The sequence below is a fragment of the Anabrus simplex genome, chromosome 1, assembly GCF_040414725.1.
Source record: "Anabrus simplex isolate iqAnaSimp1 chromosome 1, ASM4041472v1, whole genome shotgun sequence".
Classification (NCBI taxonomy): Eukaryota; Metazoa; Arthropoda; class Insecta; order Orthoptera; family Tettigoniidae; genus Anabrus; species Anabrus simplex.
In genome coordinates, this window is record NC_090265.1 from 1,053,765,370 (window position 1) to 1,053,791,199 (window position 25,830).

The 25,830-nt window shown below is 40.1% G+C and overlaps 1 protein-coding gene across 2 annotated transcripts in view; it reads right to left on the minus strand.

Annotated features, from left to right (window-relative positions):
- LOC136857952 (uncharacterized) overlaps nt 1-25,830 on the minus strand; it is a 355,007-nt gene that overhangs the window by 226,584 nt on the left and 102,593 nt on the right. The window contains exon 1 of one of the 2 annotated variants that reach the window (XM_067137084.2): nt 6,408-6,468. The exons of the other annotated variant lie outside the window; for it this stretch is intronic. The gene's annotated coding sequence lies outside the window, so the exon portion shown is untranslated. Of the gene's footprint in view, nt 1-6,407; nt 6,469-25,830 lie in introns of those variants that run through there. 2 annotated transcript variants of the gene reach the window in all.

The window sequence follows — 25,830 nt, forward strand, 5'->3', positions numbered from 1 at the left end:
GAAACTTATAACAATAATTATGAGGATTGCCTACATAATCTCAAAAGGTTGACATAAAACATCAACAATAGAGGATTCCCACCTACTGAGTGATAAAGAAAACATCTGCGAATGGAGCACTAAAAACAAAGTAAAATTTAATACTCCTAAGTGTGTAACCCTTTCTTTCTCAAGAGCTAAAGTAACGGTAAATGTCATTTACTCAATGTTGGGGGAGAACTAGAAGAAAATCATATAAAGTACAACAACCTTGGTATATTATTCGATGCCAACTTAACATTCCGAAGTCATATTGAAAGAACAGCTAATAGTGCTTATAAAATGCTAGGATTTGTCATGCGTAACGTTAAACTATTTAAAGAATAACAACAGTTGTGTTACACTCTACAACACATTAGTACACTCTAGACTTGAATACGCTACTGTTATATGGAACCCATGTAACAATGAAGGTATCGAAAAAAATAGGAAGTAATGAAACGTTTCGTAAAATTCCTATAAGTTACATGAAAAAAATTGGTGAACTTCCTTTGAATGTAAGTTATGAGTCTCCTCATAGATGCCCATTTCAAATCTCTCAAATCACGTAGAGATTTATGCGATATGATATTTATGTACAAAGTTGTACATAGCATCCTTGATAATTCGCATTTTCTTTCGTTATTGAAATTCAATGTCCAACAGGCGAAAACACGAGTTTCATTTACGTTCTACTGTAAAAAAATCAAAACAGCCAGTCACAGTAACTCACCATTTCGCAGAATATACAATGAGAACAGAATGGCCGTGAACAATATGGAGCTAGAATTCGGCTGCAACAAGCAAAATATTCTCCATCAGCTCAGACTCATGATTTAGGCACTATAAAAGTTTCGAATTTGAATTTAGTAATGGTTATTGCTCAATGTTGTTACTATCCTTGCCATCATTATGTTCATTTCTTCATTTCTCACTATCATTAACCCAATCTCATTATCATGATCGTCATTAAAATATGCAAAATTTGTAAATTATACTGTAATTGGAGAGAAGTTGTCCGTTGTATGCTTTTCAGTAAACTACATTTAAAATACAATAGAATAATAAATTCCGAAGTGAAGAAATATAGCTAGGCTATTTCAGTGATACAACTAACGATTGGAGGAAATGCAATACTTGGGTTTCTTGAAAACCGAGATGATAGGAATATAGTGACCAGAGAAACTTTCCAGATCTCAGACGAAAGATTTATAGCAAATATGAAGTAGCAGAGGGGCATTGTTAAAGAGAGATTACTCGTGAAGTAATCTTTAGGTGGACGAGATTCTACAGTGGAAATGTATCCTTTGGCTGAGCCAAAAGACGAGTCCTAATTTGGGGATCATCTACTTTCATTAAGATGTAATCTGGTGGCGATAAAGAGTTGCAACTTTCCATACCAGTACGAATCGAAACTGGTTTGCACTGTGTAGTAACCTTGGGAAGAGAAGAACCCGCTTCACGGGAATGTAGCCTCTTTCATGTGCAGCAGCGAACAGGAATGTTTAAACTGAACATCAATCAATCAATCAATCAATCAATCAATCTGCACGTTTACTGTTTCTTTTGTGACTGGGGACATTGTGGCCAACAGTCCCATGTAGAGAATGTGTAAGTAAAACCTTTTATTTAGTTAGTTAGTTAGTTAGTTAGTTAGTTAGTTAGTTAGTTAGTTAGTTAGTTAGTTAGTTAGTTGTATTACTGAAATAACTAATATTTTTTCACTTTCGAATGTATTATTTTACTGTATTTTAATTGTATTTAATGAAAATCATACAACGGAGAACATGTCTCCAATTACAGTATGATTTACAAATTTAAAATATAGCAGTACATATATTAATGACGATCATGATAATGAGATTGGGTTAATGACAGCGAGAAATGAAGAAATGAACATAATGATGGCAAGGGTGGTAACAACATCGTGTAATAATCACCACTTTTGAGTGGTGTCTTTAAAAGTAAGAAAGATCACAGTATGAAGATAAAGTTGGAATTCAAGAGGAGAAATTGGGGCAAATATTCGTTTATAGGAACGGAAGTTAGGAACTGGAATAACTTACCAAGGGAGATGTTCAATGAATTTCCAATTTCTTTGCAATCGTTTAAGGAGAGGCTAGGAAAACAACAGATAGGGAATCTGCCACCTGGGCGATTGCCCTAAATGCAGATCAGTAGTGACTGATTGATTTCATAGCATGTCGAATTCCACGTCTTTAAGTTCTTCAAAAGCACGTGAAAAGTGGAACTTTACAATAGGCCTATTGTATTTACCTACTTACCGCACTCAACTTCTACAATACACCATCAGAAACCTTCTTCAATGCTTGGAAAAGAAGTTACCCTTAGACAGGCCTACTTACCAGGTAACTACACTGCGTCATATACTGACTGACGTTTGAATGCTATCGATTCTTTCGTGAGTGACGTCAACTGCTTGAATTTTTTAAATCAACACACAGTACATGATATAAAGTATTGTACGCCACAAGGGCAAAAGTGCTTCACGCATTCATTTCGAAATATCTCAACTTATACGAAAAATCTCGCTTTGGCCCGTGTGACATAAATATGTAAGCACCTGTATTTGTAATATTTAGCTACGGCTGGCATTGGTTTCAGAATGTAATTTACAAGTTCCGCTCTCTTGTCCCCAACCGAATTTCACACTGTTCCGCTAAAGACGATGTAAAACTGAGCATCATTAATACCTTGTTAAATTCTTCAAAAATTTGATATATCTATCACAGGAATCGTATTTAGCTAGGTACCGCACTACTACTACTACTACTACTACTACTACTACTAGTTGCATTATGATACTGACATTTCCTGTGCGTTAAAATGTTGAAAATTATCTTGCAAGCCTGTAAACTATAGACGAGATGTATATTCCATAATACCGTTTACTCAGCTGTACACTGTAAGTTTTGATGATGATGATGATGATGATGATGCTTGTTGTTTGCTACTTTTTTTTGCTATTTTGCTTTACGTCGCACCGACACGGATAGGTCTTATGGCGACGATGGGATAGGAAAGGCCTAAGAATGGGAAGGAAGCGGCCGTGGCCTTAATTAAGGTACAGCCCCAGCATCTGCCTGGTGTGAAAATGGGAAACCACGGAAAACCATTTTCAGGGCTGCCGACAGTAGGAGTTCGAAACCACTATCTCCCGATTACTGGATACTGGCCGCACTTAAGCGACTGCAGCTATCGACCTCGATAAATGCTTGTTGTTTAGAGGGGCCTAACATCTAGGTCATCAGCCCCACTGTAAGTTTTATACGTTATCATTTTTCCAGCATTCATCTTACGTACATCTTAACGTTAAGTTATACTTACTACTTTATATGTTAAACATATTCAACGTCACTATCACAAATGAAAATTATGCATAAATTTGTAAATAGAAAATGCAATTATGCAGCTGAAGTATTATTAGCATACACTGGCGGAAAATTAAATCCCAGCACCAAGAATGAGTTGTGTTACTGTGGATAAACGAAATTCGGGAGGCGTATTTGTACATCCGAAAGATGACGCCTATTCAAATGTGCGTGGTAGTCGACGAAGAGTGGTGCCAGTAACGCCACCATGACCTTACAAAGCATGTTTGCTTTAAACACACGCTGTACACTTCGCGAAACGTTAGTCACTGCCCGGTGTTGACGTTGTGACGCAGGTGTGAGTCAAGCATGCCTATAAGGAGACGAAGAAGGCAGTATCAGCAGCTTACTGAGTTTGAATGAGGTTGTGTAATTGGGCTACGAGAAGGTGGATGTTCTTTCCGGGATACTGCAAACAGACTTGGCAGAGATGTATCCACAGTGCATCGGCGTTGACAACAATGGTCACGGAAAGACACTGTCTCAAGATGACTGAGGTCCGGCCGCTCACGGGTCACTACGAAGAGGGAAGACCGCCGTATTCACCACATGGATGTGAAGAATCGTACTGCATATGCAGCAGCCGTCAGAGCTTCAGTTGGCACCAGAGTAACACAGAGAACTGTAACAAATCGATCACTTGAAGGACAGCTCCGAGCCAGACGTGCTCTAGCTTTCATGCCACTAACTCTGAATCACTGTCATCTGCGACTTCAGTGGTGTCAAGCTAGAGCTCATTTCAGGGTGGAGTGGAGATCTGTTGTGTTCCAGATGAGATCCGTTTCTGTTGTGGTGCCAGTGATGGCCGTAGGTTGGTAAGAAGGAGGCCAGGTGATCGCTTGGAAACAAGCTGTGTGAGGCGTCGATAGTCCTACACGAGGAGTTGTGGACTGGGGAGCGATTTCCCTTGACACCAGAAGCACTCTCGTCGTTATCCCGAAAACCTTGACAGCGGATTTGTACGTCAGACTGGTTACTGAACCGGTTGTGCTACCATTAACTCGCATTATTCAGGGGGGAGGGGTGTCAAACAGAATAACACTCTTCCTCATACCTCTGCTGTCACCCAATGTACTCTACAGAATGTCGACCAGTTGCCTTGGCCTGCGAGATCACCAGAACTTTCATTCATTGAGCACGTATGGGACATTATGAAACGACAAATCAAACGTCATCCAATACAAGCATTAACCGTTGCTGATTTGACTGAGCAAGTGCAAAAGGCGTGGAACTTCATCCCACAAGATAATATAAGGCATCTATATGACATAATGCATGAACGTCTGCATGCCTGTATTCAAAATCGTGGTGACTTCAGCGGTTAGTAATGTACCACTATGGCACATGTCTTCTCGCGCACACTCGAACCTGCGACCTGGAAACTTCAATCAAATACATATGTTACCCCCCATGGCACTACAGCCCTTGAAGGGCCTTAGTCTACCAAGCGACCGCTGCTCACCCCGAAGACCTGCAGATTACGAGGTGTCGTGTGGTCAGCACAACGAATCCTCTCGGCCGTTATTCTTGGCTTTCCAGACCGGGGCCGCTATCTCACAGTCAATAGCTCCTCAATTCTAATCACGTAGGCTGAGTTGACCTCGAATCAGCCCTCAGGTCCAGGTAAAAATCCCTGACCTGGCCGAGAATCGAACTCGGGGCCTCCGGGTAAGAGGCAGGTACGCTACCCCTACACCACGGGGTCACCCAAATACATATGTTACCCAGACAATTGCTTAGCCTAAATTGCACTCCTCTGAACTAATGTCTTCTTGGAGTTGCGATTTCACTTTCCGCCAGCGTATTAATTAACGCACGTACACCATACGTATGTTTCTAACTACCGGGTTTGTACCTGTCGAAGTCGTGCTGCAAAAGCATTTTCTGTCACAGTGAGGAAAGCAATGGCAAATTGCCTCACTCCTCATCTTATCGTGTACGCCTCATAACAGCAACGCCATCAAATTTTGCGGTTTCTGTAACAGAATAACCTTCGGCGGTGCTGTCTGAGAATTCAAACAACCTCCAGGCTGATGTTTTAAAAGACAGGCACAGGCAGAGTAAATAAATAAATTAATTAAACAACTAAATAAGCTAAGGTACAATCATAGTATTTCTATGTAAGGAAAGAAAACCATTAGAACGACATACTGTATACTCAAAATGACTGCATTCCTGTCTTTATTCCAGATGATGTAATTTTCCACGCCATCCCTATTTGTCCTACCTGTTTCATTTATACATTTATTACTTCAAACAACGACCTTTGCTTGTGTTATATATAACTAGGTCTCATGCTTCCCGCTCAAAACGAAGAGTAAATCTTGAGTGTGTCGAGACGTGATCTACAGTATAAATCTCTCTCTTCTTCTGATCACATTTTGTCGAGTTACTCAGTTCTCACCACCTTAAATCAGCATTGCGTTGGTGACCCGAACTATCCATATGATCTGTATTTTATAAGCATCAACACCTTCTACCTTCCTTTCAAGCCAGATAACAAGCATGTTCCACTTATACCAATTGTACAATATAATCGCGATGGAACATCATATAATTGAAATAGCTCTGTTTAACGTAAAACGCCTTGAAATTGGTATACTGTGTTTGAGATGACACACTATATCTATGTTAAATGTTCTTTCAGAATAATATACTTCTTTGCTTGGAGGTTCAGTGATTGATGTTTTACGGGAAAATGAAGTTATTAGCCTCTCGTTATAACTGAAGAAGGAAGAGTTCTGACCCCTGAAAGAAATAAAAAATGAAGGATTGTCTATATTTCATACTTAGAGCCGGAAGAAAATAACAATTGGACAACAGACGTTGAACAAGAAAGATTAGAGGAGAAGCGAGGCACAAGAGAGTATTTTTGCCTTAGTACACTTCATGACTTACCGATGTTGCTCTTAATCTTAATACTATTTAAATTGCAAAATTCAACTACTTCTTTTTAGATGGATTATCGTCATGGACTAGAATGGATTCACTCCTTACCGTGATTAAGGGCACAGGAAAAGAAACTCGCGAAGCACCTTACAGTAGATCTATTAGTCATCGAACTGAGACACCACAATTAGACACGGTAGTAGTCCTGAAAGATAGCCAAACAGGATCAAAGGAAATATAATAATAATAATAATAATAATAATAATAATAATAATAATAATAATAATAATAATAATAACACAAAACTGAGACATTACGATACAGTCATTAAACCAGAATGTCTTTATGGATCAGAGATGCTAATTTTGAACAGGAAAGCAGAGATTGAAAGCATTGAGAAAAAGGAACGCTAACTCATAAGAAAAATTCTAGGCCCGAAACTCACCAACAGACAGGAAATCAAACAATACATAAATATTCACAGTGAACGCAGGCTAAGATTCTATGATCATATTAAAAGAATGCATCCAAACAGACTTACCAAATAAACAGTCGAATTCTATGAAAATAGGCGTAAAGGTAAAACAGACACAATGAAATGGATTGGAGGAATCAAAACCGATTTGAAATAGGCAGGAATTACACCAGGAGATGTCGCAAAGAGGGTAATCTTCAGATCCAAAATTCATAAATGGTAAGAGGAAAGACCAAAGAAGAAGACTGGAACAACCTGGTCCGCAGACAGAAAGGAAGCCCACAGTAAAAGAATGAAAGAAATATGGGCACAAAGAAAGGCAAATGCACCCCTCTAAGTATTTTGCGTAGTCTTAATGGGCTTATTCGCATTATTATTATTATTATTATTATTATTATTATTATTATTATTATTATTATTATTATTATTATTATTATTGTTGTTGTTTTACGTCCAACAAACTATTTTTTACTACTTTCGGAGACGTGGAGTAGAGAGAATTCTGTCCTGAAAGAGTTATTTTCTGCCAGTTAATCCACCGGCTCGAAGCTGGCGTATCTGAGCACCAAACTGAGCCGGACCGAACCCGCTAACTAGGCCTCCGAAGGGCAGCCTGGCACAGCCAATAGATGACAACAAAGCTCATCTGATTATGGAACACAAGGATGTTTCGTCCAGCAATCATAAGAGACGATAAGTGCCAATTGCTATTCATCCCATGTATTACTGTCCGTTTGTACGCACGATGGCCCTAGAATGCCAACCTTACGTTCCTATACATAGTAATTACCGAAGTCTTTAATACGCCCACGAGTCGAGTGTCACACGCGCTTTTATTACAACGAAACGCTTGCTGACTTTATATTAGTCAATTGTTTCCGCAGGTTTAAAAGCCACATCATCTGGAGTCACATTGTGTAATATTAAAACCTCCCTACGTTGGAATGCCGATACGGTTTGTGCAGCTGTAAACTTGCATTTCGGAAATGTTAAATTTGAACTCTGCCAGCAGTCCCGAAAATGGTTTTTCGTGATTTCTCATTTCGTCACCAGTAAACCCAGGCAATACCAAGGTATTTCAAATAACAAGTACTACCAACGTGGGGATATTTTGCGATCACTAATACCTATATTAAGTAATGGACAATTTGTACTATCATTTACAGGAACAGTGTGTATAATACGTATTAAACAGACATGACTTTTGATCAACAATCACTTAAATATAACACACAGAAATCAGTTGATAGAATCCCAGACTATTATTGGTTGGTCACACAAATTACCGGAGTAGGATACCTAGTGGCAACCTCTAGGAATTTCCGTTTCTTAGGAATACTTTCAATAAGGCTATAAAGTAGGTTATAAAGTAACCTCCCCGTTGGTATTGCTAGGGTTAAGGCCATCGCTTCTATCTTGTCGGTACTAGCCCTTCCCTATGTCATCACCGAAAACCTGCATGTGTTGGCGCAAAGTCAAAACACTAGCTAGCATAGAAAAACAGAACGCGAAAACTGTTTGGAGAAATATTCTCGATGAGAGAATCTGAAAGTTATTTAACACATGAATATAATAATAATTCCGGTGCCGTATCCTCACAGAAAGCTGGCGACCATCACGAAGTAATAAATTCTTCCTATTCTGCGTTTCCCGTATCAGAGCTGCCATATCGTAGATGTCGAACTACCACCGGAGATTCCGCTCCCCCCTGTCCACGTCCTCGTTAGGTCATCAGTTGAACAGGCTGAATAATAATAATAATATGGGACGTGATATCTGACTGACATTGAGGCTGGTGTCTCGCTAAGGCGACCACAGTTCGAATCCCAGGGACAGATAAAGCTTCGCCTACTCTAATTCTCTGAGTTCTATTTTTTAGAAATATAGCTACCCGAAGCAAGCTTGCCCATCTACGTAACTATTGATATTGTAATCCTAGTCTCGGGGAACTCCAGTTTCACCTGGAATCCGAACCACACGAACGTGGCTTTTCATTTCAAAAATCTCACATGTATCGGTCTCGGTCGGGATTCTAAATGTGGCCACCTAGGTGAGAAGCCAGTAGCGAAGCTGCTTGGCTATCTCGACTCCTGGTTCGAGCCAATGCATGTGGGATTTCTGAAATGATGTCACATCCCAGTGGTTCAGATTCCACGTAAAGCTGAGGCCCCGCGGCTATGATCACACGACATCAACAACCATGTACAACTAGAAACTTGATTGCTATGCTTATAATAATAATAATAATAATAATAATAATAATAATAATAATAATAATAATAATGCTGTGTGTTCACACACCCGAAATATTACATTTGAAAACGGCTTTTTAATTTGCCATTAAATCTACCGACAAGGGCATTCTTAAATAGCAATCGTCTACGTCAGGATTCGATCCGCAAACCATACATATAGAAGGAAAACGTCTAATTAATCAGTAATTATCGTAAGCAACTCATAAGAAGAAACGAATGTACGAAACAAAGAGAGAAAGGGTGAAAAATCAGTGCCGAACTTTGGCTTTTAGGTATTCTAGTGTAATTTGCAAGTTATACAGACAACGTCGCGTGTAACAATACACTTGGCGAACTTCCCATTTATTAGTGTAAAATCAAACGAAACGAAACCATCTAAAATTACTGCAGACGTTGTCTGACTGGTATTTGAAAATGATATACTGTAAGTCTCGTGCAATTCCTACAAAGGATCTTAAGACTCTGCCGTCGATGAGTATCAGAATGAGAATCTCAGCTTAGCACTACATCCTGAATAAATTTCCCCCATATTTTTCCACGATAACTCCAGCCAAATGCTGATATGTTAAAATTGCTATTCCTTTCGAGCTTTATTACTCATACTTAGCACCATCTCGTCCACATCGCTGCATGAAATCAACGTTTCGATCAGCTGACCAATGTAGAGAGAAAGATTCGTCCTAGAGTGATGAGGAAATATGCACGGAGAGTGTCAATGATGTGTAAAATAAAAGATGATTTACCTTCAATACATTTAAAATCACGCACGCCATTATTTGTTGTGAAAATGACCGAGGCTTACTTTGAAGGTGCTTTAAAAATATAGAACAGTAATTGGGTTACAGTATGTGGGTTACTGTAGTCACGTCCTAGTTCGTGAACCATGGGCAACGGCTGAGTGGCCTAGCAAGTGGTCCTGAGAGTCGGAATACCAGTTGCTATGGAATGGGAGTGGGCATCTCGGACATATTCTGAGTCGTGGCCCTCCTTGTGCTCAGGCGGCTAGGACTACACAATTCACCGGTGGTCCATAACCCGTTAGAGGAGACATCCTCACTTGGACTATGTGCAAGTAGGGAAGCATCCTGCTTCATGAATTTACCGAGCTCAGAACACTTTAAGCAAGCCTCGGACCTATGGGAGTAATGGAGTCCCACTCCCATTTGACAGGCGAGGGACTCCTTGGAAACAACTTGGCGAACGAAATGGAATTCGATGGGGAGCTATCAATATTAATGGGGCTTATGGAAGAAAGAAGGTAGAACTTGCTGAGTCAGCAAAGAGGATGCATCTGGATGTGCTAGGAGTAAGTGATATTCGGGTAAGGGGAGATAAGGAGGAAGAGATAGGAGATTATAAAGTGTACTTGACGGGTGTTAGAAACGGAAGGGCAGAGTCTGGGGTAGGGCTCTTTATCAGGAATACCATTGCACACAACATAGTTTGTGTTAGGCACGTAAGTGAGCGAATGATGTGGGTAGATTTGTCAGTGGGAGGAATTAGGACAAGAATTGTGTCCGTGTATTCAGCATGTGAGGGTGCACATGAGGATGAAGTTGACAAGTTTTATGAAGCATTGAGTGACATCGTGATCAGGGTCAACAGCAAGGATACAATAGTGCTAATGGGCGATTTCAATGCGAGAGTTGGGAATAGAACTGAAGGATACGAAAGGGTGATTGGTAAATGTGGGGAAGATATGGAAGCTAATGGGAATGGGAAGCGTTTGCTGGACTTCTGTGCTGGTATGGGTTTAGCTGTTACGAATACATTCTTCAAGCATAAGGCTATTCACCGCTTCACATGGGAGGCTAGGGGTACCAGATCCATAATAGACTATATCTTAACAGACTTTGAATTCAGGAAATCTTTTAGGAATGTACGAGTTTTTCGGGGATTTTTCGATGATACAGACCATTATCTGATCTGTAGTGAACTAAGTATCTCTAGGCCTAGGGTAGAGAAAGTGAAATCTGTCTGCAAACGAATAAGGGTAGAAAATCTCCAGGACGAGGAAATTAGACAGAAGTACATGGATATGATTAGTGAGAAGTTTCGAAGAGTAGACAGTAAGCAGGTTCAGGATATAGAAACTGAATGGGTGGCATACAGGGATGCTGTAGTAGAAACAGCAAGGGAATGCCTAGGAACAACTCTGTGTAAAGATGGGAAAAGGCGAACATCTTGGTGGAATGATGAAGTGAGAGCAGCCTGTAAACGTAAAAAGAAGGCTTATCAGAAATGGCTCCAAACAAGGGCCGAGGCAGACAGGGATTTGTACGTAGATGAAAGGAACAGAGCGAAACAAATAGTTGTTGAATCCAAAAAGAAGTCATGGGAAGATTTTGGTAATAACCTGGAAAGGCTAGGTCAAGCAGCAGGGAAACCTTTCTGGACAGTAATAAAGAATCTTAGGAAGGGAGGGAAAAAGGAAATGAACAGTGTTTTGAGTAATTCAGGTGAACTCATAACAGATCCCAGGGAATCACTGGAGAGGTGGAGGGAATATTTTGAACATCTTCTCAATGTAAAAGGAAATCATCATGGTGGTGTTGCAAACAGTCAAGCTCATGGGGAGGAGGAAAATGATGTTGGTGAAATTATGCTTGAGGAAGTGGAAAGGATAGTAAATAAACTCCATTGTCATAAGGCAGCAGGAATAGATGAAATTAGACCTGAAATGGTGAAGTATAGTGGGAAGGCAGGGATGAAATGGCTTCATAGAGTAGTAAAATTAGCGTGGAGTGTTGGTAAGGTACCTTCAGATTGGACAAAAGCAGTAATTGCACCTATCTATAAGCAAGGGAACAGGAAGGATTGCAACAACTATCGAGGTATCTCATTGATTAGTATACCAGGCAAAGTATTCACAGGCATCTTGGAAGGGAGGGTGCGATCAGTCGTTGAGAGGAAGTTGGATGAAAACCAGTGTGGTTTCAGACCACAGAGAGGCTGTCAGGATCAGATTTTCAGTATGCGCCAGGTAATTGAAAAATGCTACGAGAGGAATAGGCAGTTGTGTTTATGTTTCGTAGATCTAGAGAAAGCATATGACAGGGTACCGAGGGAAAAGGTGTTCGCTATACTGGGGGACTATGGAATTAAAGGTAGATTATTAAAAATCAATCAAAGGCATTTATGTTGACAATTGGGCTTCAGTGAGAATTGATGGTAGAATGAGTTCTTGGTTCAGGGTACTTACAGGAGTTAGACAAGGCTGTAATCTTTCACCTTTGCTGTTTGTAGTTTACATGGATCATATGCTGAAAGGTATAAAATGGCAGGGAAGGATTCAGTTAGGTGGAAATGTAGTAAGCAGCCTGGCCTATGCTGACGACTTGGTCTTAATGGCAGACTGTGCCGAAAGCCTGCAGTCTAACATCTTGGAACTTGAAAATAGGTGCAATGAGTATGGTATGAAAATTAGCCTCTCGAAGACTAAATTGATGTCAGTTGGTAAGAAATCCAACAGAATTGAATGTCAGATTGGTGATACAAAGCTAGAACAGGTCGATAATTTCAAGTATTTAGGTTGTGTGTTTGCCCAGGATGGTAATATAGTAAGTGAGATTGAATCAAGGTGTAGTAAAGCTAATGCAGTGAGCTCGCAGTTGCGATCAGCAGTATTCTGTAAGAAGGAAGTCAGCTCCCAGACGAAACTATCTTTACATCGGTCTGTTTTCAGACCAACTTTGCTTTATGGGAGCGAAAGCTGGGTGGACTCAGGATATCTTATTCATAAGTTAGAAGTAACAGACATGAAAGTAGCAAGAATGATTGCTGGTACAAGCAGGTGGGAACAATGGCAGGAGGGAACTCGGAATGAGGAGATAAAGGCTAATTTAGGAATGAACTCGATGGATGAAGCTGTACGCATAAACCGGCTTCGGTGGTGGGGTCATGTGAGGCGAATGGAGGAGGATAGGTTACCTAGGAGAATAATGGACTCTGTTATGGAGGGTAAGAGAAGTAGAGGGAGACCAAGACGACGATGGTTAGACTCTGTTTCTAACGATTTAAAGATAAGAGGTATAGAACTAAATGAGGCGACAACACTAGTTGCAAATCGAGGATTGTGGCGACGTTTAGTAAATTCTCAGAGGCTTGCAGACTGAACGCTGAAAGGCATAACAGTCTATAATGATAATGTATGTATGTATGTTAATTACAGATGTCATTTACTCGTTACCGTGTTATACCGGAATTAAATACCTATATAACTCACGTCTAGTGATGCATGGCCTGGTGCAGGTATCTCTGGTTGACATACGTGAACGACCTGTGCGTCTGGGTGTGAGATGATGATGAGGTGTCGGCACATAGCCTAAACTGTCGAATAACATCAAGGGATCAGCTCAAGGCTTAACGTCTCCATCCGACAGACGATTCATCATCAACAGCGTCATATGTCCTTACTCCACATGAATACTGCGGAGGTGTTTGGAATTGAACCCAGGCGTTTGGTATGCAATCTAGTGAATAAAAATTGCCATCCACCACCCCTACTACCCTATCGGCCAAAATTCTGATAGTGAATTTTTCCATCAACGGGACTCGAACCAGCTAACCACGGTGTCAGATTGACGTCTTAATGATCATGGTCACCAGGCGGTCATCATTTTTAGGAAAATACAGAAAACGACCGAGGCTTATTTTGAAGGCACAGCATTTTAAAAATATAGTAGAGTAATATAGTTTATTTAATGTATTTATTAGACTACATTAAATTACAGGTATCATTTTCTCCTTACCGTGTTTTACTGGAATAAAAGACCGAAATATGTTAAGCTTTCGAAGCTGACCGTTAATGAGGCGCGCGGCAGTGAGCTTGCATCCGAGAGATAGTGGGTCTGAATCCCACTGTCGGCAGCCCTGAAGATGGTTTTCCGCGGTTTCCCATTTTCACACCACGCAAATGCTGGAGTTGTACCTTAATTAAGGCCACGGCCGCTTCCTTCCAACTCCTAGGCCTTTCCAATCCCATCGACGCCATAAGACCTATCTGTGTCGGTGCGACGTACAGCCACTAGCAAAAAAAAAAAGAAAGCATATCACAGTATATAATAACGTTCATATTACCTTCATTAATCCAGAACCATAGGACCACTCTGGTAGCTTAGTGGAATGTTCGCTGCTTCAATTAGCATTTCTTTTCTCACTAATTCAGTCCGCATAACCTGATAGTCAGGAAGATTACGTTTTTCTCGGGTAAAGCATCTTATAATTACGTGCATAACAGGTGGTAATTGTGATTATGGTTGTTTTAAGTACAACCAGATAATATTCTTCTCCATGTGAACATGACCCACATACAGAGAGAGAATACACGACCTAAGCACAAAGTTAGTTGTTCTACATGTAAACTCAGCATGTTCTGTTCTGTATTACGCGCACCAAACCTGTGCAGGAGAACAAGAATGCTATCACTGCATATGGCTTGCAAGGTTAACCTCGCAACGAAGCGTTGAAGTCTCTTGTATTCAAATTACACACAAGGTCTCGATCGCTGTACTCTCCGATAGCTGAGGCATCGTGGTCATAGGTCGTTCGCTCTTCCTGTGTATTACACTGCGCTTTGTCTTCTGGTGTGGGCTAGAACAAATTTGTTAATTTCATTGATCTGTCTCAGTCTCATCCTAGGCTTTGACAACATGAAAGTGAGCGATGCGTATTGCCATTCCTTGTGCCCCCTGTCCCTGTTATGAATGGCGTGAAAACGTTTCTCATAGGGTCGGTTGGTGCGGGCATTTCAGTGGGTTTGGCAGATTGATATGCAATAGTAACTTCTGGCTCAGTGAGAAAAGCAACGGGAAGTTACCTCACTTCTCATTTCCCTAGTACGCCTCTTCAGTGACGCCTGGGCCACCTATGGCGGCTGATGGCGGAGCTGTTGAGGTCCAAACCAGCCTTCAGGTTGAGCACTCAACATACACGTATTAGTGAAGGCTACTGAATTGAAATTTGAGAGTGAGAAATGGGAACGAAATCGTTGATAAACTAGTACTCATTGAGATAAAACAAGAAAAGCATCCAAAACTACCTCAAGAATGACCCAGACTGACTTTCGAACCCATGTGTATCGGTGTCATGGATAGTGAACAAAGTAGCTTTCGTTGACTAGCTAGGCTATTTCGACTTCACCCTAGCAACCCACTCTTCCTTGATGTTTGAATTGATAAAGTCACTGAGCTCAGAGCTAGTATCTCTGTTACTTACACGTGGTTGAGTCACATTTCTTAGTGCCATGAAGCTCTTTGTCAGATTTTTGCATATATACAGTGTGATATCATGTTACACTGTACACTAGTTATTTATGCAACTGCCACGAAAAGTGATCTTTTACGTTACGAGTGGAATTTTATATTATTTCAAAAATAAAACTATGAATGAACTGCCTTCTTCCCGTACTGTATTATTATTTATTACAAATCGTGTTCGACTGGTTGAATTCCGCTTCACAGTAGGCCTAATGTAAACACGGATAGACAGTGAGGTCATGAATTGAGGAACACCACCTGACTGCAGCACCGTAGTTCCATTCCCAGCTCAAGTAACCTGCCGCCATCACAATACACATGTATAGATTAATCCATATCCAACAGACAAATATACCATATATCACAGTGTATCATAAAGTTCGTATTCTTTCTTTTCTTTCTTAATCCGTTTACCCTCCAGGGTTGGTTTTACCCTCGGACTCAGCGAGCGACCCCACCTCTACCGCCACAAGGGAAGTGTCCTGGATACGGGGATACAACTGGGGAGGACGAAAAGTACCTCGCCCAGGCTGAACAGGCGCCGTGTGGAAGGAAGGAAGGAATAGACAAGGAAGAGAGAAGGAAGCGGTCGTGGCCTTAAGAAAGGTACCATCCCGGCATTGACCTGGAGGAGAAGTGGGAAACCACGGAAAACTACTACGAGGATGGTTGAGGTGGTGATCGAAAATCCTCTTCGTCACCCCTCTACTCATTTGAGCTCCCGAGGCAGAGTGGACCCTATTCCAGCCCTTGTAACACTTTTCAAATGTTGTGGCAAAGCCGGGAATCGAACCCGGGCTTCCGGGGGGGGGGTCATACAATCACACTAACCACTGCACCACCCAAGGCAGACATAAAATTCCTATTACCTTCATTTATATAGGAACAGAGGATCATGCTGACGACTCTGGTAGCTTAGTGGAATGTCAGCTGCTTCAAATGTTTACTGTATGTCTTATTACAACATAACCCGTTTGGAAATCACTCGCAACGTAAAAGATCACGTTCCGTAGCAGTTGCGTAAAGAAATATTATTTTATACTAGCTGTTACCCACGGCTTCGCTCGCGATGATTTGGTAAGTTGATAAAAATTAATTGTTCCTCGGTACTGCCGAAAGTATAAAAACTCACCGAAAAATTGCATTTCATTTACTCCATAACCTTTCTGTGAACCATGTTTGTGGCATTGCCGTTTGGGGCTAAGATGATCAGGCTACTGGCAGAGCTAAGTCTGGAACATGCGACATGGAACTCTACATGTGAAAACAGTCCTCTTTTAACTCGAAAAAAAAACCAGATTTATTTATTTCTAAAGGAAATTCCAAATACCGATTTTCACGTCTGTAACATCTTCGTTTTTGAGATATAAGTACCCTCACAAAGATAATTCAACACCCTCTTCACTTATTTTCGATCTCCAACTTCAATTAATTTTCCGAAAACAAAAAGTACGTGTTTCTTTGTTTTTAAAGGGGTTCTTTGTTTTTAAAGGGGATTACAAATACCAATCTTCGCGTCTGTAACTGTTAAGTTATGCGATATATACTGTAGATATACTTATTTTAAAAACTTCCCCACTCCTTGGCTGAGTGGACGGCGTTGAGGTCTTCGGTTGAAAGCGTTCCGGGTTCGATTCCGGGCTGGGTTGGGGATTTTAATCGTGTGTGATTAATTCAACCACACAGGTGTGGAAAAAGCGGTAGAATAAGATAATCATTACAAAAATTACCCGCTTTTTTATTTCACCCCATTAAGTGGATTATCCAAAAAAATGTGTTCATTTATTTTTAAAAGAGATTTCAAGTACCAGTTTTAACGGCTGTAACGTCTTCAGTTTCTGAGATATATGTCTCCTCATATAAAGAATTCAACTCCTTCCTCACTTCTTTTCACACACACCCCCCCCCTCACCCCTTAAGTGGATTTTCTGAAAACAAAAATTGTGCTTTTATTTTAAAAGGAGATTCGAAATACCAATTTTCATGTCTGCAATATGTTAGGGTTTTGTGCTATATTGTAGACTAGAAAATGTTCCCGTGCTTCGCTACGGTATTCTACATTGTATTCGAATATCGAAGTAAATAGTGTACATGCAGTAAATAAGATTGTTTTAAAATTGCATGTCTCTTAGCATTATCCGAGAAAGAGCATGGGGATGTCCCCATACGTTGTTTCCAATGTAAAGTGTTTGTTGCGGATTTGTGATATAACGGCAGGCTCACTTGTCTACTGCCATTCACAGTCGAGTTGGGAAGTTTACATTATAATTGCAGGCCCCATTGCCTACTGCGCGGTCACAATCGATTTGGGGAGTTTTCGTTACAATGGCAGCCCCCTTTCCTACTTCCAGACAGATAACAGTTGAGGAGTTTCTATTATAATGGCAGGCAACTACCCTACTATCAGTCGAAATCGAGTTGTGCAGTTATCATTATAATGTCAGGCCCCTTTTCCTACTGTCAGCCAACTTACTGCCAATCACACCAAGTTGGTGAGATTCCATCAAAATAGCAGGCCACTATGCCTGATGCCAGTCATATTTTAGATGGGTACATTTGTTTATAATGGCGAGCACCCTGGCCTACAGCCAAACACAATCAGGTAGGGGAGTTTTAAATAAAACTGCATGCTCCCTTGCCTTCTGCACGTCAAATCGAGAAGTGAACTATTCATTACAATGGTAGGCCTTCCTTACTAATGCCAGTTACACAGGAGTTGGAGAAGGACCCCATTCCTACTGCCAGTCAAAGACGGTGTGGGGAGTACTGATTACAATAGCAGACACACCCTTTCTCGATCGCTACAAATCGACATCAGTGAATATATATAGATCGACATACGAAAGTATATGCGTGTTTACAATATTGCAGACTTTCATTTACAGATTAACTGCTGCTAAACGTACGTCATATCGACAAAGGACTGTACCATAAGACGCCGGATTTAGTGGCCTAAATGGCTGGTCCTATGATACCTCATCTATTCTTGGGTCAGATTGAGTTAGACACGTTGAACAGGGTAAAGATTTTGTAAGATTATCTCACATTGCATTACTTTTCGGATAATTATGTGACAGCTACATGCATAACATTTGGCTCATATATGGCTACAGGGTGAGCCAATTTTCGTGAAGAGTTTGATGATTCTATATTTCCTATAAGTGATTGAAAGTATGAATTATGCATGTGAAAATTCCAAATTTACTTTACATCGATTAATAGAGAAAAATCAAACGTAAAAGGGATACAGTTACGACAAAAAGTCATAAGACCAAGGTTGTAGATCATTCCAAATTGAACGGAGGTTGTGCAATCCGTTATGTGATAGGATTTCCCGAAGGTCTGCACCATCATTAAAACTGCCTCCATATTTCGATATTCTTCGGGGATAAAAAGTGAAAAATTTAAAGATCTTGTAAGTTTTCCGTCCGTTACACGCTAAAACGTAAAATTTTGTCAAATTTCAATTTTCTTTTTCGTCTGGCAGATTATGCCGCAATCTGGATTTTGGGCGAGGAGGGTAAAAATTAGGACTTTCAGGAAACTAAACCAAAAAAATATGCAGATGGTCATTATTACTCCTTAAACGGGTAGCTGTGCGAAAATTTCGCCAAAATAGTCAAGGTGGAGGCACACAGTCGTTACGATTTTATTTATATGGATAGATAAGGAATCTGCTCCACGTACAACACCTTTTGGGCTATGTCCGCTGGACTTAACCTGCAAAACTGATCATTCATGATATCTCCCTTATTAATCCTCCTGACGTAAAAATGCACATGAAAACAAAGTTTTAGAGATGGAATTCCATCACGTTTGGTCGATTTTCAGTCAGGTTGGTCTTGTACTGTATATATTGTGGAAGAGTAAAATCACCATTACGGTTCCGTATAAACCACCAGTCCATTTCGGGAACATGAAATGTTATTGACCTTTAAAACCTACCTTTGTACAGGTGGATGCTAAATATAAAGTTTGGTTCGAATATCTTCAGTAGTTTTCAAGTTGTAAGAAATACGCTTTACACGCACACGCTCTTGATTTAAGTCCGATGGGACTTGTACCAAAAACGGTCCGTTAATGATGTCTTCCTTACTAATCCTCGAATCGAAATGATGCATATGAGAAAAAAAGGTTTAGAAATTAATTTCCATTAAGGCAGGTAGATTTCCATTAAGTTTGGTTGTGTATATTTTGTGGGAGTGCAAAATCGAAGTTTCGGTTTCGTATAACCCCCCAACCTGTTCAGGGATTTAAAAACAATATTTGCCCTAAAACCTACCCAAGGACAGGTGGATTCTAAATATGAAGTTTGGTGGAAATATATTCAGTAGATTCTAGCACTCACGTACATATGGAGTAATTAATGAAAATAACACAGTTAAGAAAAATGAAATTAATAGAAAATGGATTATTACTGAGGACAGACGGATAACGACAAATATGTAAATGCCAAGTGAATGTATTGGAAAATCAAATGCCCTTCAATAAATTATGCTGGTGTGAGTTATGGATATAATAAAGCGGTAAAAGAGGAGAAATTTAGGCGCAGTGATTCTTAGGTAAACAGATAAGAAGATTGCTAATGGTGTTATTACTTAATCTATTCGGCGGTCATAACCTCCAACGATATTCCGCCAGTATTCCGCAGATAGACCGATTGACGCCTCTCTTGCCTTCTACCCAAGGAACAACCACGAATTTCAAAGCATGATGAGGAAATTGGCAATAAGTTAATTCCCTGCTGGCAAGCAGTCTGAGACGTTGCCATGGTAACCTGTAGGTTCGTTGTCGGTCTGTCGGTCACTCAATGCAGAGCATGATACCCGCAGAAAATAGTCATTTTCTCCGTCATGTGAAGAGTAAAGTGAATTATGAACATAACGAAAGTTGTTTATAATGAAGAGACGTTTCACGTACGGTCCACGGAGTTTACAGAAAATCAATAGTATAAGAGAAAATGAAGGAAAACCGTTCTGGTTTTCCTATAAACCCCCGTCTATTCAAAGATTTTAAAATGATATGCATATCGAAACCTTCCCCGGGATCAGTATACTCTAAATATGAAGTTTGGTTGAGATCTATCCAGCCGTTTCGACGTGATGGTGGAACAGACAAACAGACACGAAAAGAAAAAACCACCGATTTGGTCTTGAGTTGACCTAAAACGGACAAATATCTGAAGAATTGGCAAAACAAATGAAATTACAGACAGCGGACCCCCTACAACTTTATTTATATAGACTACGGTGAATTTACTTATTTTAAATTAAATATTTAATTATAAATAACTTCGAGATGTCACGCAAATCGTCCATGTTTGACTCAACTAGTTACTTTTTTTGTTGTTGTACAGTATGTTGCTAAGAAATTATGGATAAGGATGAAAGATGAATATCCAATTTTACTTGAAATAGCAATCAGATCTCTCCTTCGTCTTTCCCACGCATGTTTTTATGGAATGTCATTTTCTGCAATGACTGTGCTTGAAACGAAACAGAGGAACAGCCTGGCTGCCTCCGTTTGGCTATAGCTTCAATTCATTCCAATTTTAACAAGGTAATGGACAGAAAACACGAACCAGTCTCGCTAAACCGTTCTCAGTGGTAATAAAAAGTAAACTAATGTTAACTTTTTCAACAACTTATAATTATTGCTGTGCTAATGTACTGCGTTCTTAAATTTATAAAGTTAATTACTGTTGGAGAAAATATACATTTTTTACTTAAAAATACATACATGGTATATAAAAACATTTGGTGCAATAACTATTCCGCCGAGAAGTTGGCATCTTTCTGCTGTTTCTCCCGCTCATCTGACTTCTATTGTGAATTACAGAGCACACCGTAATCATTTTTCGCATTACCATTTCATTTAAAAATTAGCATAATTAAAAGCAATTTAATAATACAACGATCAATGTTACAAATGTTATACATTTTTGGTGGTCGGAATGGGTAATATATCAATGAAACTATGCACAAATTGATTAATGACATTGGCTTGAAGAAACTACGACATGCTAGAAAATGTCATTAATCCAGTGACTGATAATTAATTAATTTGTCAACATGTCAAATGGTGTCCGGCTCCTTGGCTGAATGATCAGATTAGTAACCTTAGCTTCATATGGCTCCAGGTTCGATTTCTGTCCGAGCTGGGGATTTTAATCACGTTTGGTTTCATCTAGCTCGGGGGTTGGGTGTTTGTGATCGCCGTAATACACATCTTCATTTACACACAATATATAACACTAGTAATCACAGAAACATCCCTCCATATATGTGTGGTGCCAGGCAAGGCAAGTAGCCATAAAACTAGACTTAATCGACATTAGTGCCGATACCAGTAATGTAAAAAGGCCAGGAAATAATAATATATCAACATTTCACACAATTTTCATAGTACTAATACTCTGTAAGAGAGGCTGTCTGCCCGAGGCGGTAAAGGCATGCTCGGTTCATCCGGAAGGACGTGGGTTCGATTCCCCGTCAAGTCGAAAAATTTAAGAAACGAGATTTCCACTTCCGGAGGTGCACATGGCCCTGTGGTTCACTCAGCCTACACCAAAAATGAGTACCAGGTTAATTCCTGGGGGCAGAGGCGGCCGGGCGTAGAGCCGAGGTTACAGATAGTGGAAGCCTTTTCCTTCCACCCCTCCAAGGGGTACAGACAGATGACTTTGCATTGCTAATACTCTGTAAGATTAAGCCATACTTACGGTAATAATAATAATAATAATAATAATAATAATAATTAATAATTAAGTTAATTAAATGTATGAACATTTAAATAAACTGGAAACGTATTTACGAGAATCTATCGGCACCGGGCCTTCATGCTGCACGAAAAGAATTTAGCGGGCCACAGTCTCTCGAAGGTTGAGAACCGCCGAGTATCATCTAAACCAAGTTATATGCACTTGCTTGCCTTGTGCAAGAATAACAGAATATTGAATGTCTGAGGGCCGGTTTCATCAACGTGGGTTGATATACGAGTTATACAATTTTAACTCTGAATTTGACTATTAATTCTGTTTCATCAAGGAGGGTTAATTTTAACTCTAGGTTAAGGCCGGAGTTAACCCCTCCTTCCACCTGGGTTAAACTGTTAACTCGAGGTTAAAAGCAAAATGGCCACAGTAAATCACGTGTCTGATGCAGAGTAGCTTTATTTAGATTTTTAAATGGTGTTCTTAACAGAATTAGGCCTATAATAAGAAGGAACGACTTTCAAAATCTACCTGAGGAACAATTTCTGAAGAGGTATAGACTGTCAAAAACCGTCGTCAGTAAAGTCGTCGATGAAATTCGAGACCGAAAAAGGCCTCTTTCTCCTATACTAAAGGTAATGATTGCATTAAAGTTGTATAGCACATGCTCGTTTCATATAATGGTCGGAGACAAGAGTTAATTTTCTGTCAATTGTCAAGTATCAGTGATTCTAACTTCAAAATTCGTTATATAGTTGCAAGATGGCGTGTAACGTGGGCAATGCTATTGCATTCCCCTGTTATTTTTTCCCATGTGTCCTTTTGTTTTAATTCTATACCGTCAGTCTTCTTGCATTCTATAACGCTTTGGTACTTGCCCCTATTTCTCTTATGAACTTCCATTTTTCGATCATTGCAATCAGTTCTATCACGATCACGAATGAATAATATCCACCACGGAACTGATGAAAAAAAACGAAATACCGCGCAAGAAATAAACAATAGAACCACTGAGAAGTGTGTTCATAATCTTTAATTTTTAGACACTGCCTCCTTGATCGGTACGGCAGCTGTTTCCGGCGAGGGTTAATACGGTGTCAGTCAACCCTCTGCTGAAATAGCTTGGTGAAACGCGTGACTCGTAATAATGAGTTAAAATATTAACCCTAAGTTAACAAACCCAGTGTTAGAGTATATTTAACCCACGTTCAAGAAACCGGGCCTGAGAAGTGTTCATCGACTTGGCGAACTTGGCGAGCGCTAAGTGCATGTAAGGGGAGCGCTGACACTTTTTATTTAGCCTTGGCAGCCTGTGACAACGAGAGCAGTTCAACTTTCCACCAAAGAAAAGTGATGCATACCCTGGCCTTGTTCCACACAAGATGCACAATACATTTCGGAGGTGCCACTCTCACTGCTAACCCAGAGATCTCATTCCATCTACGATCAGTAGGGGTCTGAACTGGGAGTTCTTTCTCCGAATAACGTACCGGTACTGTATCTCAACTTCAAGTCTGACAAGAGGAGGCCACCAAACAGATATCATGAAATGTGACAAAACTAGCATCAATGGTATCCAATGAAGGAAGGCTAACGGTATGTCATATCAACAAAGAAATAAAAATTGTCCGTTTCCTTAATAAAAATAGTCATTTCCAAGTAAATAGGGGCAAGCTCTTAGTTTTAAGATATCAACTCAACCCCACGCACTCTTATTCATTTATCTATTCACTGGAGCGTTTCTGTTATTTTCGTTTGTAGTCTACTTCTCAGGCATCTGTCATCAAATTCCAACAATATTCTGCAAACACAGGTGAGTTCGATTACCCCGGTGCTCTCTTTCAGTCGCTGAAATATTTTAATTGAAACGCTTATCACTCAAAGTGCTTGGAAAAAGGCCCAGATAAAAGGGAAGAAAGTGGATCCTCAGTGACAACCTAACACTTAGAATATCCTCAAACAACCACGGAGATTTTCTGCACATAAATTACAATACGCAGGATTTATCCTTATTTATTTTGCAGTCGAAGAAATGGTACTATGCTATCTTTATTATTAGAGTCAATTCCCGTTTCTGAGATGAAAAAAATAACTTCACCGCCTACATAGCAAACGTTATCCACATTATTTACACAATTTTGCGGCATCCTGGCATCTAAAAAAAATCTGGATTGAACACCAACATACATACATACATTACATACATTATCATTATAGACTGTTATGCCTTTCAGCGTTCAGTCTGCAAGCCTCTGTGAATTTTCTAAACGTCGCCACAATCCTCGATTTGCAACCAGTGTTGTGGCCTCATTTAGTTCTATACCTCTTATCTTTAAATCGTTAGAAACCGAGTCTAACCATCGTCGTCTTGGTCTACCTCTACTTCTCTTACTCTCCATAGCAGAGTCCATTATTCTCCTAGGTAACCTATCTTCCTCCATTCGCCTCACATGACCCCGCCACCGAAGCCGGTTTATGCGTACAGCTTCATCCATCGAGTTCATTCCTAAATTAGCCTTTATCTCCTCATTCCGAGTACCCTCCTGCCATTTTTCCCACCTGTTTGTACCAGCAATCATTCTTGCTACTTTCATGTCTGCTACCACCAACACCAAATATCAAATTATCTTAAAATAATATTGTTACGTGCTCAAGCGACCGTCAGCCTTGTTGCAGTCCCTTCGGTATTACCTGACAGGGGATGACAAAGCCAGCTCGGAGGAACTTCCCAGCCCGCCCGAGGACATGCCACGGCCCTTCCTCTATTGTTCCCTTCATCTAGTTTCTCCGTGCGATTTCTGGAAGATACGACAGCAAAGTTCGATCTTCAGCCTAACCCTGAATATTCTGAATGTATCGAGGTACAAATTAGAGGTGTACAAACTCCGCATTTAGCTTGCCCATGCTTGCCTGGAGAGCAGGCAAGCAAGCTAGCCGCACGTAAACAACAGTACAGGCAGGCTGCTGCACTCCTGGCCAGATCAAGCTCAGCCCAACTTGGGCAGGCTACAGGTTAGCTTGCTTGCTTGCTTGCTTTCTTCTTCCTGCTGCGTTAATGGATGTTTGCTCGTTCATTGTGCTGATATGAGACTCGCGTGAATGCAGACAGGAAAGAGGTTGTTATATGCCAGAATTTATATAGGATTCGTCAACACAAATATTATTTTATATGGTTATTTAATATTATGTTAGTCATTACAAAGTTATGTTGAAATTTATTTCGTAATTTAGACGTCTTATGTAACTAATTAACAAATAATATTTCTCTCTATCAAAAATAGTTAGTAAAAAGTAGGTTCTCTGAACAGAATATTTCGATATTTAAATAAACATAATGACCGTTGATGGAAATATGACCATAAATATAATGTATTAATTATTATTCGAGAAAATTAGAGGCAGATGTAGGTATAGGTCATAAATATATTTAAAAAGATTAATTTTGTAGGTAACATTTTTGAAATACATTTAATAATTTAGAAACCCCTTCCCCAGAAAACCAAAAGAAATAATTATAAAACTATTCAGTTTAGAAGTGTAATTTTACCACTTGCTCTCTTAGTTTGTGGTTGCCTCATACTGTGCATACTGCATACCAATATTTAATACACGGACACATTATCGTTTGCGTGTGTCACCGAGGTCATAAGTCTTTGCGAATCAAGACGGGGACGTTATCCGCTGATTAAATTTCCCGACCAGCTGAAGACCCTCTCGCTGGAGGCACTCGTAGCGGGTATGTTAAGCACTTTTTTCGCTACACAGGCAAGTCGGGGCAGCCTGTGCGAATTATTTTTCCACCACCGCAGTATATTTTCGTCAATAATAAACC